Source organism: Hyperolius riggenbachi, chromosome 5 (genome assembly GCF_040937935.1).
Source record: "Hyperolius riggenbachi isolate aHypRig1 chromosome 5, aHypRig1.pri, whole genome shotgun sequence".
NCBI classification, from domain to species: Eukaryota; Metazoa; Chordata; class Amphibia; order Anura; family Hyperoliidae; genus Hyperolius; species Hyperolius riggenbachi.
This window is the reverse complement of record NC_090650.1, coordinates 248,504,997-248,522,063: the sequence shown is the minus strand read 5'-3', so window position 1 is coordinate 248,522,063 and position 17,067 is coordinate 248,504,997. Positions and strand designations below refer to the sequence as shown.

At 41.5% G+C, this 17,067-nt stretch overlaps 1 protein-coding gene across 3 annotated transcripts in view; it reads right to left on the bottom strand.

Annotated features, from left to right (window-relative positions):
* Positions 1-17,067, bottom strand: part of CDH20 (cadherin 20) — a 556,554-nt gene that overhangs the window by 297,789 nt on the left and 241,698 nt on the right. The gene's annotated exons all lie outside the window — the stretch shown is intronic.

Genomic DNA, 17,067 nt, shown 5'->3' with positions numbered 1-17,067 from the left:
TGACCATGCGGGCGATGTTGCGGCGGGGGAGACGATGGAGGAAGGGGAGACTGGGATTGTGAGGGGCATAGCGGCCATTACAGTAACGGGCCTAAGGTCTAGTAATAGTATATTTTCAATTGCATTTTATACTCAATGCTTTAACCTAGATTGCTTTGAGATTGCATGATTTCTACAACTGACATTTCAGCTAGTCACAGAATATAGTTATTTGACAATATAGCAATGCATTAGGAGTTATTCAGAGAGCTGTTTAGTTTTAGTTTGTAGAGAGCAGGTAGTACTCTATAGCAAATTAGTCTCTCATTTGTCAGTGTCACACAGTGCAAAAGATGTGATTTTCCCATCATTCTTTCTCCTACTGTGTTATGCCAGCCACCATGCTGTTTTGACTCTGAAAATATATTCACAAAACCAGCCAGCTATCGAGATTCCAGCAGGGCAGATGATTTGATTAGTTATTTAGAAACAGTTTATTTGATAAGACATATGCATGATTTTGTAGTTAGTTTTGTGATTTGCACAAATGTTAAAGAAGAAAAAAAATCTAGCTGTGTGGCTTTTAAAGAAAATGCTTCTACAAGTGCAGCTACAGCAATTACTATTGCAATATGACATGAATAATAATAATAACAATAATACATGTATTTTATATGTAATTGCTTATTACATACTGCCTTTACATGTTTAATCTGTTCTCTAGCTCTCTAATTTCTACTTTCCCTGCCAGAGTAAATGGTATCATTTTTATGGCTGCCATGATAAGATGCAAAGGGAAATCTATGAGCTGCTACAAGGGGCATTGCCAGGACCTCAAAAGACCCATGCCACCATTGTGCACTACATACTTTTTGGGCAAAGAGTGTGCATGGTCAACACAAACTGTGAGCAGGATTACATTTTGGGAATAATGAAAAAATGTGACACAAGGTAACAACATGTAGAGCTCTTTGCACACTGTAACATCTTAAAGAGGAACTCCAGTGAAAATAATGTAGCTAAAAAAGTGCTTGATTTTTTACCATAATTATGTATAAATGATTTAGTCAGCGTTTGCTCATTGTAAAATCTTTCCTCTCCCTGATTTACATTCTGACATTTATCACATGGTGACATTTTTACTGTGGGCAGGTTATGTAGCTGCTCCTAGCTGTTTTGGCTTTTACAGACAGCTGTAAACAGCTAATTCCTGTCTGTGAACATTGTTACATTGTGGCAGTTTTCCCAGAGTACCGCGGTACTCAGAGCTTCTTGTGGGAGGGGTTTCAGCACAAAATCAGTCATACAGCGCCCCCTGATGGTCTGTTTGTGAAAAGCATTATATTTCTCATGTAAAAGTGGGTATCAGCTACTGATTGGGATAAAGTTCAATTCTAGGTTGGAGTTTCTCTTTAAAACCAAAATGGAACTCAAAATAATAATATTAGTGTATGAATAGGAAAACAGTGCACATACTTGCACATTTCCATGGTCATTAATTGCCATCATAATGCTTGATTTTTCAATATGTGCAGTGTACCAAAACTGTGATTTAGGGCAGTGTTCCCCAATCCTGTCCTTTAAGGCCCACCAACAGTGCATGGTTAGTGGAAATCCACAGAGGTAGTTAATCAGCTCTGCTGAGACACTAATTACCTCACCGGTAATTGTGTGTGGTGTTCTGTAAAACATGTTCTGTTGGTAGGCCTTGAGGACAGGGTTGGGGAACTGTGACTTAGGGGAATTTTTATTTAAAAAACAAAGAACAAACAAACAGTAAGCGTCCCCTTCAAGAGTTTTTAACCATTTACGCATAATCTATTACATTAGAGATTACTCTACAAAAAGGGGCCAGCAGATGAGTTAGGAAAGCTCCTTTCACTCTGTGGATATGACTGCTGCTGCCTTGACTGCATCATTCCCACTGTTAAGACTGCAAGGAGAAGGAAGAGCCTACATCTGTCTGAGAATAATGCAGCCTATAGCACAGTCTTTATTTGTATATTTTTAGTGCATTTGCTATTATTGATAATCAGAATCATTTTATTTTGCCAAGTACAAAGAGGGGGGGGGGGGGGGGGGTGTACCCAGAATTGTTTTTGGCTCATACAAGTTCTGAAAGGGGGGAAGTTGGATGGTGAGAATGAGGGAAATGTTCTAAACCCAAGAGCCAAGGCTGCCATACTACAGCGCCTCCAGTTGCACATGGCAATCATCTGTTTGCTCTAAGGAGACATTGGGAGACAGAGGGAGGCAATGGTGAAGGTTAAGCAATGATGGCCCAGTTCTTTATTAAGGAAACCGGCAGTGACAGCTGAGGATCCCGATTGCTGACATCTGGTAGTGCTGGCCAAGATGTACCAGTTCAGAAGGTGCAGCAGGGTTAATTTCTGTGATGGGTCCCGACTCCTGTGCAGCATTCAGCAGGGCTGGAATGGATAAGATAATCTGGCTGACACAGAAGCATCCCGCCTTGGCAGCCCTTACTTCTAGGTTAGCGACTGGCATCATGGAGAAGCTAAACCAAAGGTGTCCCTGCTGTGGTGGAGCAGCAGCAGCCAATGAAAGGATGGATGAAGCCGGCATCCAGTGAGGCCAAACGTGTCTTGATTGGCACAGTGTCTTCCGACCTCAGTGAAGCCCTGATTATTATTATTAATAATAATAAAAAAAAAGTGCAGGAAATGTCCTGTGTATAGGCTCCTGGTCAAGTATTTCAAAATTGGCATTGGGTATGAGCTAATCAAGAATGCTTTACACAAAGAAAAACAATCTCTGCAACTGAGCAACTCCATGGAGCTAGGAAAACATTTGCACCTTAAATTGGGCTTTAAAGTTCCTTTCATTTTGTTATTTTTATTGGCTTTGTGCATTAGTTGGAGTGCTGTCACTTTGTGGTATTTACATCATTATTTCTTATAGCAATATATTACATTCCCAGCATGCTCCATACAATGGTTTCTGCAGGAGAGAAAGGCCCATGGGCATATGTGAAACATAATTCTGGAGAACATCTGCTTGATCATTAACTGAGTAAAGGCTCAACATTTTTTAAAGAAGCAATGGTTAAAACTGTGTACAATGTGAAAAAAAAAACAATCCAGAAATGTTTAGACAATTTCCCATAGCCTAATCTTAGGGTTATGACCATGAACAGGAAGGTTTTGGTCAATTTACAAATCATTGAATTGTAGATGGAGGGACCACAGATAACAAATACTTGCCTAACCTGTCCTGAGTATGAAAGGCCTGGTAATACTCCCTTCAGCCTGATGACTGCAAATAAATCCCATTCATCTCACAACCAGCTGCTGTATTCTGATTTTAAAATTCTTATAGATTGATAATTATATAACATTTCAGTGTAACCGATACTAGTTGTCTGGAATGGGCAGAAATATGAATAAGTAGGTGACATCTGTTTTTACCCCACTAAATTCATACAACAGTATATAATTGTCAAAAGGATAGCAGTTACTGATATAATATGTTGCTCTTTCCACTACAGCAACAAACATATGGCTATACCAAGGAACATGTCGGAACTGGTTTTAGGGGATAGAAGAGTCTGGGAAATGGGATGGAGAATGGAGAAAGAATGAAAACAGAGTGGAATGAAAAATGATTTGGGCAGGAGGAAAAAGATTGAGGGTAGGATTAAAGGGAAAAAGAAGTGAGGAGGGGACAAGGAATGGGGACATAAATGAGGTAAACAGAAATAACAGAGGAAAACAGAGGAAAAGAGATAGGGGATGGGGATTGGGGAATCGGAGGGGAAAAGGAGTAAGTAATGGGAATGTGGATAGAAAATGTGGCTGTGAATTTAGAGGTGGGCAATAAACATATTGTCATTCAAGAGTAAAAAGCATAACATAAAACATCTGTGGAACTTTACAACTATTCAACGTGATACCAAGTGCAATTAGAATAAATACATGCACAAAGATATGTCAATAACAGTGATGTCTAAAAGCGTCTCTGTGAGCCATAGTTTGGGACCACCAGAATGTTGTAGGCAGCATGGGCCATTTGGTCAATATTAATTATACTATATTTCAAGATACATACAGTAACCACATTAATTTGAACCAGAAATAGGCCCAAAACAAAAGGCCCATTGAGATCTAGTAGCACAATCACCAGTGATGCTTGAGAATTTTTTTGTATCAAAAATGCTATTTTCGATTTCAAGAAAATATTTGCGAAAATACATTGTACTTTCACAATATAGTTAAAGAAAACAACATTTGCTTTCTGATGCAAAATTCACAAAAAATGCAAAAAATCACAAATTTATTCCAAGATAATTTTTGATGGCATTTTCGCTCGAAAGTCGAATTTTACATTATTTTTGCAAAAGTGAATGTGAAAAGAATATAGCTGTTTTCACTCATCACTGATAATCACCCTAAACCTATAACAGGAGAGAAATCTAAAAAAAATCCTAGAGTCGAGATAGAAATCCTTTCTAAACTGCCACTTTGAATACCATCAAGTACAGAGAATTTAATATCATATTGGTCACAACCCTGACACATCTTGACACTTTGTGATGTTGTAATATTTACATTAGTGCCATTCAGATATTTTTCCATCCTTTTCTTAAATGATCATTTGGTTTTGTCAATGTAGAACATTCCCCTTTGGCAAACTAATACACACACCATATGTGTGGTCTTACAGTTGGCACAGTGGCATCATTTCATTACAACACCATTTTAAGGTTTCAGACAGGGCTGCTCATCAGGATTCCGGATATCCAGGTAACCCGGATATCCAAACTTTTTTACGCTACCCGATTCGGATTCCGGATTTAAAAAAACAACTGCTAGCTATCTGCGGATATTTGGCCGCATAACCCAGATATCCGCGGATATTGCGGATATCCGGGTCTGAAATACTGTAACTAAGGAGATGAGTTCCTGGAGCCAATCAGAGGGCTCCCAGCAGAAGCCCTAGCAACCAATCACAGAGGGGAACCCTGGCCAGCCCCATCTGACCTCATTGAGCCAAACAGAGGGCTCCCAGCCTAAACCCTGGCACCCAATCACAGAAAAAAAAAACACTGGTCAGCCCCCCTGTATAATAAAGAGGGCTGCCGTGATGAGACATATCATCTTAGCTTGCTGAATGCTCACTGAGAGACATGCTCCAGTGCTGGTGGCCTAGCAAGGGCTGTACACAGTTATAAACCAAAAGCTGTTCAGTGATTAACCCCTTCACTACTATCACTACACTATTGTTAAATCGTTAATTAGCTTGATTGATGTCATAGTGTGACAGTCAGAGTGCTGCTGGGCCTAGTAGCAAGGGGTGTACACAGTGATAAGCTGTTCGGTGATTAACCCCTTCACTACTATCACTACACTATTGTTAAATCGTTAGTTCGCTTGATTGATGTCATTGTATGACAGTCAGAGTGTGTGCTCCAATGCGGCTGGCCTAGCAGTGATAAACCAAAAGCTGTTCAGTGATAAACCCCTTCACTATCACTACACTATTGTTAAATCATTAATTAGCTTGATGTCATTTGTGTGACAGTCAGAGTGTGTGCTGCAGGCAGCTGCTATGTGTCTGTGTGTGATCTGTGCACAGACCAGGCCAGCTGCTGCCTGCTGGACAGCTATTAGCCTTAGGTATAGCTTAGGTTAGGGATAAGGGGATAGGATTACTGTGTTATTGTGTAGTTAGTACTGTAGTACTGCAGTCATTGCTAGTAGTTGTTAGAGTAGTAGTACTACTGTGTTAGCTTTCTGCAGAACTGCTGTGCTGTGAGCAGTGGCAGTGTGACAGTTAGTGTGCACTAGTGTCTTCTCCTCTGCTGTCTGACTGTCAGTCGGCACTTGGCACATGTCACGTGGCACTTGGCACGTGTCACTTGCCACATGTCACATGGCACTTGCCACGTGTCACGTGGCACATGCCACGTGTCACGTGGCACTTGCCACGTGTCACGTGGTACTTGCCACGTGTCACGTGGTACTTGCCAAGTGATATTTTCATATAATAATTCACTTACAAAAATTGAGCCATATTCTATTACCAAACTCACCAGCACCTGATTCAATTAAATGTAACACCCCCCCCCATGCGGTAAAGAACTCACTTGGGTGATATATTCGCACAGCAAGTTCTTTACACCCTGTCCAATTGCAGTTTTCATGCTGCCGGGAAGCAATGCTTCCCGTCAGACATGAGCATTTGCTTAGACCTGTAAAAAGCAGGTCTAAAGTGCTAATCCACGTCTTTGTCACTGCATCTGGGGGTCTCCTTTAATAAAGGAGACCTCCAGAGCTCCCCGTACGTCCTTCTGTCCTTTCCCCAAACTCCCCCATCCCCGCAGCAGAGGCAGGCACCCCCAAGCAATTTACCTGCATCCACTGAACACCCGACACTCCTTGCCGTAAGCCCCGTCACTGCAATTCTCTCTTAGCCCTGGCAAAGCATCTTTGAAGCCCCCAGCAGGGATCCTCATTGGTCCACTGTCTGGACTATTTTCACTGGTCCACTGTCGGGGGGAGCTGCGGGCAAAGATGGACAGATCGACAGGAAGCTCTTGGGGTCTCCTTAGTAAAGGAGTTTCCAAGATACAGTGGTGGAAAATGGCAGCGGGTGTTTGATGGTAGCATGCGCATGGCCTGGGGGAGTGAGGCAGCAGTGCCATGGTGCTGAAGGAGAGCACCACAGCGCAACATCTTACTCTCTATTGCAAGAGATATGGGAGCATTGCTTACGCTTTCACCTGAGTAATGCTCCCTAATGATCTGCCATCGTATGAGTAAAACTGGCATTAGGATTTGCCGGTAATCCTCGTGTGATGGCAAGGTGATAAGTAGCTTGCATTTGCAAGCTACTTATCACCTTGAATAAGATATGGCCCAAATGTCATTGTTTTTAAAATATGCCATGGCATTTGCAATAAATTTACTGAATTTGTTATTGTTGTCCACAACAATAAATGGTTAATACTTAGACATTTGTGTAATCTTCTACTCTTTCAGTGATGGAATATAACTAAGGTCAGGGCCGGCCCGCTCATGTGGCGGGGTGAAACTTTTGCCTCAGGCGGCAAAATTCCAGGGGCGGCACCCGCCCGTCCGTGGGTGCGGGGAGCCGGCCGCCGAGCTGGAGGGGTAGCTGGCAGGACGGGGGTATTGGGCCTAGCGGCAGGGAGGGGGGTCGTACCCCCCCTCCCTCGCCTGGGTCCCCCGTGCTCCGCTCCCCTCCAGCCTTAAATACAAGCAGCCGCTATGTGTAAGAGGCACGGGCGGGGATTACTGACCTCCTTCTCGTTCCAGGCCAGCGTGCGCTCCACTGACGTCACTTCCTGCAACGCTGCAGGAAGTGACGTCAGTGGAGCGCACGCTTGGAACGAGGAAGAGGTGAGTCCTACCCGCCCGTGCCTCTTGCACATAGCGGCTGCTTGTATTTAAGGCTGGAGGGGAGCGGAGCACGGGGGACCCAGGCGAGGGAGGGGGGGGTATGACCCCCTCCCCGCCGCTAGGCTCAATACCCCCGTCCTGCCAGCTACCCCTCCAGCTCGGCGGCCCCCCAGAGCGCGCCCCCCACCGGGGGGGAGGGGGGGTGGCGGCGGAAATTTTTTTTTTGCCTCAGGCGGCAAATAGTCTAGGGCCGGCCCTGACTAAGGTCCTACCCAAATTTAACTGAGGAGTATTTAGGTTTTTTTCCGTCACTATTTAAGGCCACCATGTTTGTCTTTTAGAGGCTTTTCCAGCTGTATCTATGTTTCAATAGCATGAGTTATTTTTTGTTGCTTCAAGTTTGCAATGATCAGTTGAGGTGGAATTGCAGAAAGTCAATGATAATGGCCAACAGGAAAACTCAAAATAGTGCATGTAGTTGGACAGACTTTGTGGCTTTGAGTTTTTTATAAACAGTGGTGGTAAAATAGCTATTTGTGTCTTCATGGACACACAAATTGAGAAATGTGAGTGAATTGAATTAACATGACATCATGAATTTAAAATGTCAAATGTTGTTCAGGAAAATTAAATTAACAAGGGGCGCTGATGAGTCTAAAATTATATTATAAATATCAATCAACCACTGATTTGAATAGGTGAAAGAGTGAAGGTCAAATGTCACGCCTAAATGACCACAAAATAGTATAGTCCAAATACTTCCTCCTGCTGCTGCACAACTGTGGTGGGATATTCCCTGATTCCCTCCCCTCAAAACAGTCAAGCATAAATAAAAAAGTAGGAGCACTGGAATTAAACTCAATATTTCCAATATTTACTATTTTTTCATTTTATTTGAGAGATAATAATAATCCCACATATATCACACTTGCACACGCTCTTTCACACGAGAGCACACTGGTTCCTCAAAAAGATTTCCATTAGTCAAAAATATATAAACAATCAAGGATCTATAGAAGAATAAATTGTATAATAGTCCGATATTAAAAAAGTCTCTGTGCGGACTTAGATGATTATAATCCTTTCTCTGAGGTAGCAGAGGTTCCTTATATATATACAGTGGTGTGAAAAACTATTTGCCCCCTTCCTGATTTCTTATTCTTTTGCATGTTTGACACACTTAAATGTTTCTGCTCATCAAAAAAAGTTAACTATTAGTCAAAGATAACATAATTGAACACAAAATGCAGTTTTAAATGATGGTTTTTATTATTTAGTGAGAAAAAAAACTCAAAACCTACATGGCCCTGTGTGAAAAAGAAATTGCCCCCTGAACCTAATAACTGGTTGGGCCACCCTTAGCAGCAATAACTGCAATCAAGCGTTTGCGATAACTTGCAACGAGTCTTTTACAGCACTCTGGAGGAATTTTGTCCCACTCATCTTTGCAGAATTGTTGTAATTCAGCTTTATTTGAGGGTTTTCTAGCATGAACTGCTTTTTTAGGGTCATGCCACAACATCTCAATAGGATTCAGGTCAGGACTTTGACTAGGCCACTCCAAAGTCTTCATTTTGTTTTTCTTCAGCCATTCAGAGGTGGATTTGCTGGTGTGTTTTGGGTCATTGTCCTGCTGCAGCACCCAAGATCTCTTCAGCTTGAGTTGACGAACAGATGGCCGGACATTTTCCTTCAGGATTTTTTGGTAAACAGTAGAATTCATGATTCCATCTATCACAGCAAGCCTTCCAGGTCCTGAAGCAGCAAAACAACCCCAGACCATCACACTACCACCACCATATTTTACTGTTGGTATGATGTTCTTTTGCTGAAATGCTGTTACTTCTACGCCAGATGTAACGGGACACGCACCTTCCAAAAAGTTCAACTTTTGTCTCGTTGGTCCACAAGGTATTTTCCCAAAAGTCTTGGCAATCATTGAGATTTTTTTTTAGCAAAATTGAGACGAGCCTTAATGTTCTTTTTGCTTAAAAGTGGTTTGCACCTTGGATATCTGCCATGCAGCTCATTTTTGCCCAGTCTCTTTCTTATGGTGGAGTCGTGAACACTGACCTTAATTGAGGCAAGTGAGGCCTGCAGTTCTTTAGATGTTGTCCTGGGATCTTTTGTGGCCTCTCGGATGAGTTTTCTCTGCGCGCTTGGGGTAATTTTGGTCGGCCGGCCACTCCTGGGAAGGTTCATCACTGTTCCATGTTTTTGCCATTTGTGGATAATGGCTCTCACCGTGATTCGCTGGAGTCCCAAAGCTTTAGAAATGGCCTTATAACCTTTACCAGACTGATAGATCTCAATTACAATACTTTTGTTCTCATTTGTTCCTGAATTTCTTTGGATCTTGGCATGATGTCTAGCTTTTGAGGTGCTTTTGGTCTACTTCTCTGTGTCAGATAGCTCCTATTTAAGTGATTTCTTGATTGAAACAGGTGTGGCAGTAATCAGGTCTGGTGGTGACTACAGAAATTGAACTCAGGTGTGATAAACCACAGTTACATTATTTTTTAACAAGGGGGGGCAATCACTTTTTCACACAGGGCCATGTAGATTTGGAGTTTTTTTTTCTCACTAAATAATAAAAACCATCATTCAAAACTGCATTTTGTGTTCAATTACGTTATCTTTGACTAATAGTTAACGGTTTTTGATGAGCAGAAACATTTAAGTGTGACAAACATGCAAAAGAATAAGAAATCAGGAAGGGGGCAAATAGTTTTTCACACCACTGTATATATCTTAAGGCATTCCAGCTATATGCAGTGAAATAGTGTTCTAGCCTCCAGTATTAACTACAGCACCATGCAGGCGGGACCTGTGATTGGGACACACCGACTTCCTCAGTCATCCAGTGCTATAGGAAGCTTATGACAGTTCGTAGAAATAATATCTGCACATAAATGTATACATATAAAAACAGTCTCACCAACCAGGTTCAGTACCGGCTTAGTGTAGCTGTTATTCAGAAAGAACACTAACTGCTCCAGAATATACATGGCAACAACCAGAGGCATAGCAATAGGGGATGCAGAGGTTGCGATCCGTGGACCTTGGGCTAGAGGGGCCATGAGGGGATCCCCCTCTACCACAGTATTAGCTCATTATTGGTCTTGTGCTGGTAATAATCATGTTGTAAATGGTAGTAATCATTAAACATTGGGAGTCACATATATACATATATACAGTATATATATATATATATATATATGTATGTATATATATATATATATATATATATATATATATATATATATATATAGCCAGATACTTACCTATGGAGAGGCTCTGTGTCCTATATATATATATATATATATATATATATATATATATATATATATATATATATATATATATATATATATATATACATATATATATATATATATATATACAGTGGTGTGAAACACTATTTGCCCCCTTCCTGATTTCTTGTTCTTTTGCATGTTTGTCACACTTAAATGTTTTTGCTCATCAAAAACCGTTAACTATTAGTCAAAGATAACATAATTAAACACAAAATGCAGTTTTAAATGATGGTTTTTATTATTTAGTAAGAATAAAAACTCAAAATCTACATGGCCTTGTGTGAAAAAGTGATTGCCCCCCTTGTTAAATAATAACGTAATGGTGGTTTATCACACCTGAGTTCAATTTCTGTAGTCACCCCCAGGCCTGATTACTGCCACACCTGTTTCAATCAAGAAATCACTTAAAGAGACACTGAAGCGAAAAAAAAATATATGATATAATGAATTGGTTGTGTACTATGAATAATTACTAGAAGATTAGCAGCAAAGAAAATATTCTCATACTTTTATTTTCAGGTATATAGTGTTTTTTCTAACATTGCATTATTCTATAATATGTGCAGATTACACAACACTCAGCATTCAAAATGATTATTTCAGAGCAGTCTGTGAAGTAATGACCTCTCCTCTAGCAGATAAAAAGTAAACAGTTCACTTACAGTTGAGATAATAAAAGTCAGATAACAGCCCTCTCCACGACTAACTTAGTCTGAGAGCTTAATGGCATGTTTGCATAGAGATAACAACTGGAGTTTCTCAACTCTTCCTGTACTGGAAACAATTAGACTGACGTATCTGATCTTAATGTTTTATTTCTTAGCTGTACTACACATACAAATCATAATATCATAATTTTTTTTTTCGCTTCAGTGTCTCTTTAAATAGGAGCGATCTGACACAGAGAAGTAGACCAAAAGCACCTCAAAAGCTAGACATCATGCCAAGATCCAAAGAAATTCAGGAACAAATGAGAACAAAAGTACTGTAATTGAGATCTATCAGTCTGGTAAAGGTTATAAAGCCATTTCTAAAGCTTTGGGACTCCAGCGAACCACAGTGAGAGCCATTATCCACAAATGGCAAAAACATGGAACAGTGATGAACCTTCCCAGGAGTGGCCGGCCGACCAATATTACCCCAAGAGCGCAGAGAAAACTCATCCGAGAGGCCACAAAACACCCAAGGACAACATCTAAAGAACTGCAGGCCTTACTTGCCTCAATTAAGGTCAGTGTTCACGACTCCACCATAAGAAAGAGACTGGGCAAAAACGGCCTGCATGGCAGATATCCAGGGCACAAACCACTTTTAAGCAAAAAGAACATTAAGGCTCGTCTCAATTTTGCTAAAAACATCTCAATGATTGCCAAGACTTTTGGGAAAATACCTTGTGGACCGACGAGACAAAAGTTGAACTTTTTGGAAGGTGCGTGTCCCGTTACATCTGCCGTAGAAGTAACACAGCATTTCAGCAAAAGAACATCATACCAACAGTAAAATATGGTGGTAGTGTTATGGTCTGGGGTTGTTTTGCTGCTTCAAGACCTGGAAGGCTTGCTGTGATAGAGGGAACCATGAATTCTACTGTCTACCAAAAAATCCTGAAGGAGAATGTCTGGCCATCTGTTCGTCAACTCAAGCTGAAGCGATCTTGGGTGCTGCAGCAGGACAATGACCCAAAACACACCAGCAAATCCACCTCTGAATGGCTGAAGAAAAACACAATGAAGACTTTGGAGTGGCCTAGTCAAAGTCCTGACCTGAATCCTATTGAGATGTTGTGGCATGACCTTAAAAAGGCGGCTCATGCTAGAAAACCCTCAAATAAAGCTGAATTACAACAATTCTGCAAAGATGAGTGGGCCAAAATTCCTCCAGAGCGCTATAAAAGACTCGTTGCAAGTTATCGCAAACGTTTGATTGCAGTTATTGCTGCTAAGGGTGGCCCAACCAGTTATTAGGTTCAGGGGGCAATTTCTTTTTCACACAGGGCCATGTAGGTTTTGAGTTTTTTTTTTCTTACTAAATAATACAAACCATCATTTAAAACTGCATTTTGTGTTCAATTATGTTATCTTTGACTAATAGTTATCGGTTTTTGATGAGCAGAAACATTTAAGTGTGACAAACATGCAAAAGAATAAGAAATCAGGAAGGGGGCAAATAGTTTCTTACACCACTGTATATATATATATATATATATATATATATATATATATATATATATATATATATATATATATATATATATATATATAAATATATATAGTATATATATATATATATATATATATATATACAGGTAGTCCCCGGTTTACGAACGCCCGACTTACGAAGACCCCCTGATACGAACGCCCCCCCGACCTGCCGCGATGACGTCATGCAACCGGGGAATACCTCTTCTGCTGTCGTTTTTAAAGCAGAGTAGGCGCAGCAGAAGGCAGATAGGGGACATCTTACCTGTTCCATGGTGGTAGAAGGTCCCAGGAAGCTGCCTGGAAGCTGCACGGCCCGTCCTCTCTCACCGTCCACTGTTCCCTGGCGGCTTCTTCTGCGTCGCATAATGACGCAATCAGGAAAAGCCCCCTAGTGGCGGCGCCTCCTGATGCATCATTATGCGACGCATGAGAAGCCGCCGGGGGAACAGTGGATGGAGAGAGAGGACGGGCCACGCAGCTCCTGGGCAGCACGCTGGGACCTTCTACCGCCGTGGAAGAGGTAAGATGTCCCCTATCTGCCTTCCGCTGCGCCTACTCTGCTTTAAAAACAGGGGCAAAGGTGGCGTCCCGACTTAAGGACGAATTCAGGTTAAGAACGAGCTGACAGACCCTATCTCGTTCGTTAACCGTGGACTACCTGTATATATATATATATATAGCCAGATACTTACCTAAGGAGAGGAAAAGCTCTGGGTCCTATAGAAGATGTGTTCATGCTCAGCATTCACATTAATTATGTTTCCAGCATTATCAGATGGTTTGATAATAATATTGTACATACATCACAGCTCTCTCAGTTCCTGGTGTTCCTCCTTGGTGAGGTTGTAGGGGGAGCTACTAAACCCCAACTCAGCTCTTTTCAGTTCTGCCACTACATAATTCAGAAAAAAGCTGTACACTGGTGTTTCTGGTAAGAGAAGGAAATGTGCAAATGACAAGCACCGCAATTTAAACAGCCACAGTGAAAAGGTGTCTCCCAAAGCTTGCCTCTACTACAAGTAATGAATGCAAAGAAACCATGGCCCATATGCAATTAACTTTTTCTCCTGAGTTTTCTCCTAGGTGATATTCTTACAACTGTTAATAAAATGCCCTTTAAAGTGAATGGAAACCCGTATTAAAAAAAAGTCAGATACTTACCTAAGGAGAGGGAGGCTTTGGGTCCCATAGAGCATTCCCTCTCCTCTCCCGGTCCCCGCTGTTGTCCTGGCTCCCCCGTAGCGGTATTCATCCGTTTCGGTCAAATACCGCTGTCTCCTGGCCGAAGGGAGGCTTCGGAAATGCTTCGGGAGCTTGAGTGCTCCTAAAGATGGGCCGCTCTACACTGCGCACGCGCCCTCTATGACGCACTCATGTGTGCGCCGCCTGTCTTTGGGAGGACCCAGCTCCAAAAGACTTCCGAAGTCCCCTCGGCGGGGGATATGAACAGAGGAGCTGGCGCAGCACCGGGGGCACCGGGAGAGGAGAGGGAAGGCTCATTAGGACCGAGCCTTCCCTCTCCTTAGGTGAATATCTGACTTTTTTTTAAATAAGGGTTCACATTAGCTTTAAGCCACCAGCAAGCAAAAAAAATACTCAAAATAATTGTGATTCTACTTCTTCACTTACTTGTTGGTACTTTTTGTAACTGCAAAGTGATGAAAAAATATGTACAGTATATAGAAGATGAAAAAGTATCTCCTATGTGAAAACTCAGGAGAAAAAAAGTAAATTGCATATGGGCCTATGTGCTTATGTTTAAAAATGTTTTTTAATTTAAGACTAATAAAAAAAATAATTGTACACTTTTTTTTAATCTAGTACAGATGTCCTGGAACACTTATGTTCCTCAATGTTCTGTGCTGGTCTTCAACCTCAGTAAATCAACCCCACTGTGTGTCTGCTCTGATTCTGTTACTATTATTTTGTTCCAAGAGTTGTTATGATTGCTGTTCTTTTATCTAGTGTCAGATACATTATCAGCTAATCCGATCATTTATGATTCTGAAGTAAACAGAAAATAGCCTGTTGTCATAAAAAGCTCAGATGTTCAGAAAGACCTACTGCTTGGCTGTTATAAAAACAGTAAACATTTTTTTTCTTTGCACAACAAACACAAATGACTTTTGAAGTAAGGAGGATTCCTGAATATAGGACATTCACCTTATTTAACCTCCTTGCCGGTTCAATTCCTCCGGCAAGGAGGCAGCACAGAAGTTTTTTTTTTTTTTTTTTTTAAATCATGTAGCGAGGCTAGGGCTGGGCGGCGGCATCCCCCCCCACTCCGATCGCCTTCGGCGATCAGAGTAAGCAGGAAATCCCGTTCAGAACGGCATTTCCTGCAGTGCTTCCCCGGTCGCCATGGCGACGGGGCGGGATGATGTCACCGACGTCATGGACGTCGGGACATCATAGGGAATCCCGATACGCCCCTCAACGCTGCCTGGCACTGATTTGCCAGGCAGTGCAGGGGTCTGGGGCGGGGGGGGCGGCGGATCGGCGGCGAGCGGCGGCGATCGGAAGTTACAAGCAGCTAGCAAAGTGCTAGCTGCTTGTAACAAAAAAAAAAATTATGCAAATCGGCCCAGCGGAGCCTGAGAGATCCTCCTGCGCAGGTTACCCAGAACTGAGTTCGGGATAACCGTCAAGGAGGTTAACATTTCTCACGCTGTGTAATAAATGCACCTAAGACAGGCTTCAATCAGCTCTTCCAAGCTGTCATCATTTTCTGCAAAAAGCATTACCATCTACGCTGACATAAAATAAATGTATTCAGTATATGATATGTTGCATGCATGTGTGTGATAGATAAGTAAACCTGCAAGATATCTCTCAAATGGACACAAGTAAGAATGCACATTTTAATATTCCAAATGATGGTACTGTTCTGAACCTTAAAGCAATAGACTCAAAGTGCCACATAAGACAACCACGATATGTGGTGGTGCTGATAGCCAGTTATTCTATAAACTGTATAAAGAAAATCAATATATATATATAATATATGGTGTAGGTCCACCTTTTACGACAATTACAGCCTCAATTCTCCAAGGTGTTGCTTCATATAAATTGTGAATTTTTTCCTAAGGCATTTAGCCCATTCTTCAGTTAAAACACCCTCCAGTTCTTTTAGAGACGATGGTGGTGGAAATTGACTTCTTACTTGAATCTCTAAAAACGACCATAAATGGTCAATAATGTTGAGGTCTAGTGATTGTGGTGGCCAGATGAGATGCTCAACTTCATTAGAATGTTCCTCGTGCCATTCTGTAACAATTCTAGCTGTATGGATTGGGGCATTATCTTGAAAGATGGCATTCCCCTCTGGAAAACAGTTCTTGAACCATAGGATGAACGTGGTCGTCCGACATTCTTAGTCTCAGCTGTTAATTCTTCCATGAAGCGAAATCATTGGCCCAGCGAATTTCCAAGAAATAGCACCCCAGATTATCACAGAACCCCTGCCATTTTTTTACGGTTGGGAGAAGGCAGTCTGGCTGAAATGCTTCTTTCGGCTGTCTCCAAATGTACACTCGGCCAGAGGTCGGAAATAAGGTAAACGATGATTTGTCAGAGAAAATCTAATTTTTCCACTGCTCGAGGGACCAATTCTGGTGGTTTCTACACCACTCTAAACGCTTTGAAACATTTGTCTTTGAGAGCAGAGGTTTTCTAATTGCAGTTCTTCAGTGGAATCCAGATTTGTGCAGCTCTCGACAAACAGTTTTTGTAGAAACTGGGTCCTGTAGGTATTCATTTAGCTCTGTAGTGATTTTAGGAGCCGTGGTCTTGCGAGCTTTTCTAACAATTCGATTTAGTGTCCGACAGTCTCTCTCAGACAACTTCGACTTTCGGCCACAACTGTGCTTTGCTGAGGACGTTTTTCCTTCTCTTTCAAAGACAGTTATTACTTTTGAGACCGTACCTTGTTTCTTTTACAGTTTCTTTTACAGTAGCGCCTGCCATATGAGCACCAACAATTTGGCCTCTTTGAAGGTCTGAGAGATCTGCCATTTTTATAAATTATAACCAACATTTGTTTCAATATATGTAAAAAACAATTATTTTAATTAAACATATCAAATAAGAAAAATAATAACCAAAAAATGTAATATGTCAAGTTTTAGTTGCTTAAAACATGTTCAAAGATTATGTTGCCAAAATGTTAGGTATTTCCATAATTTTGTC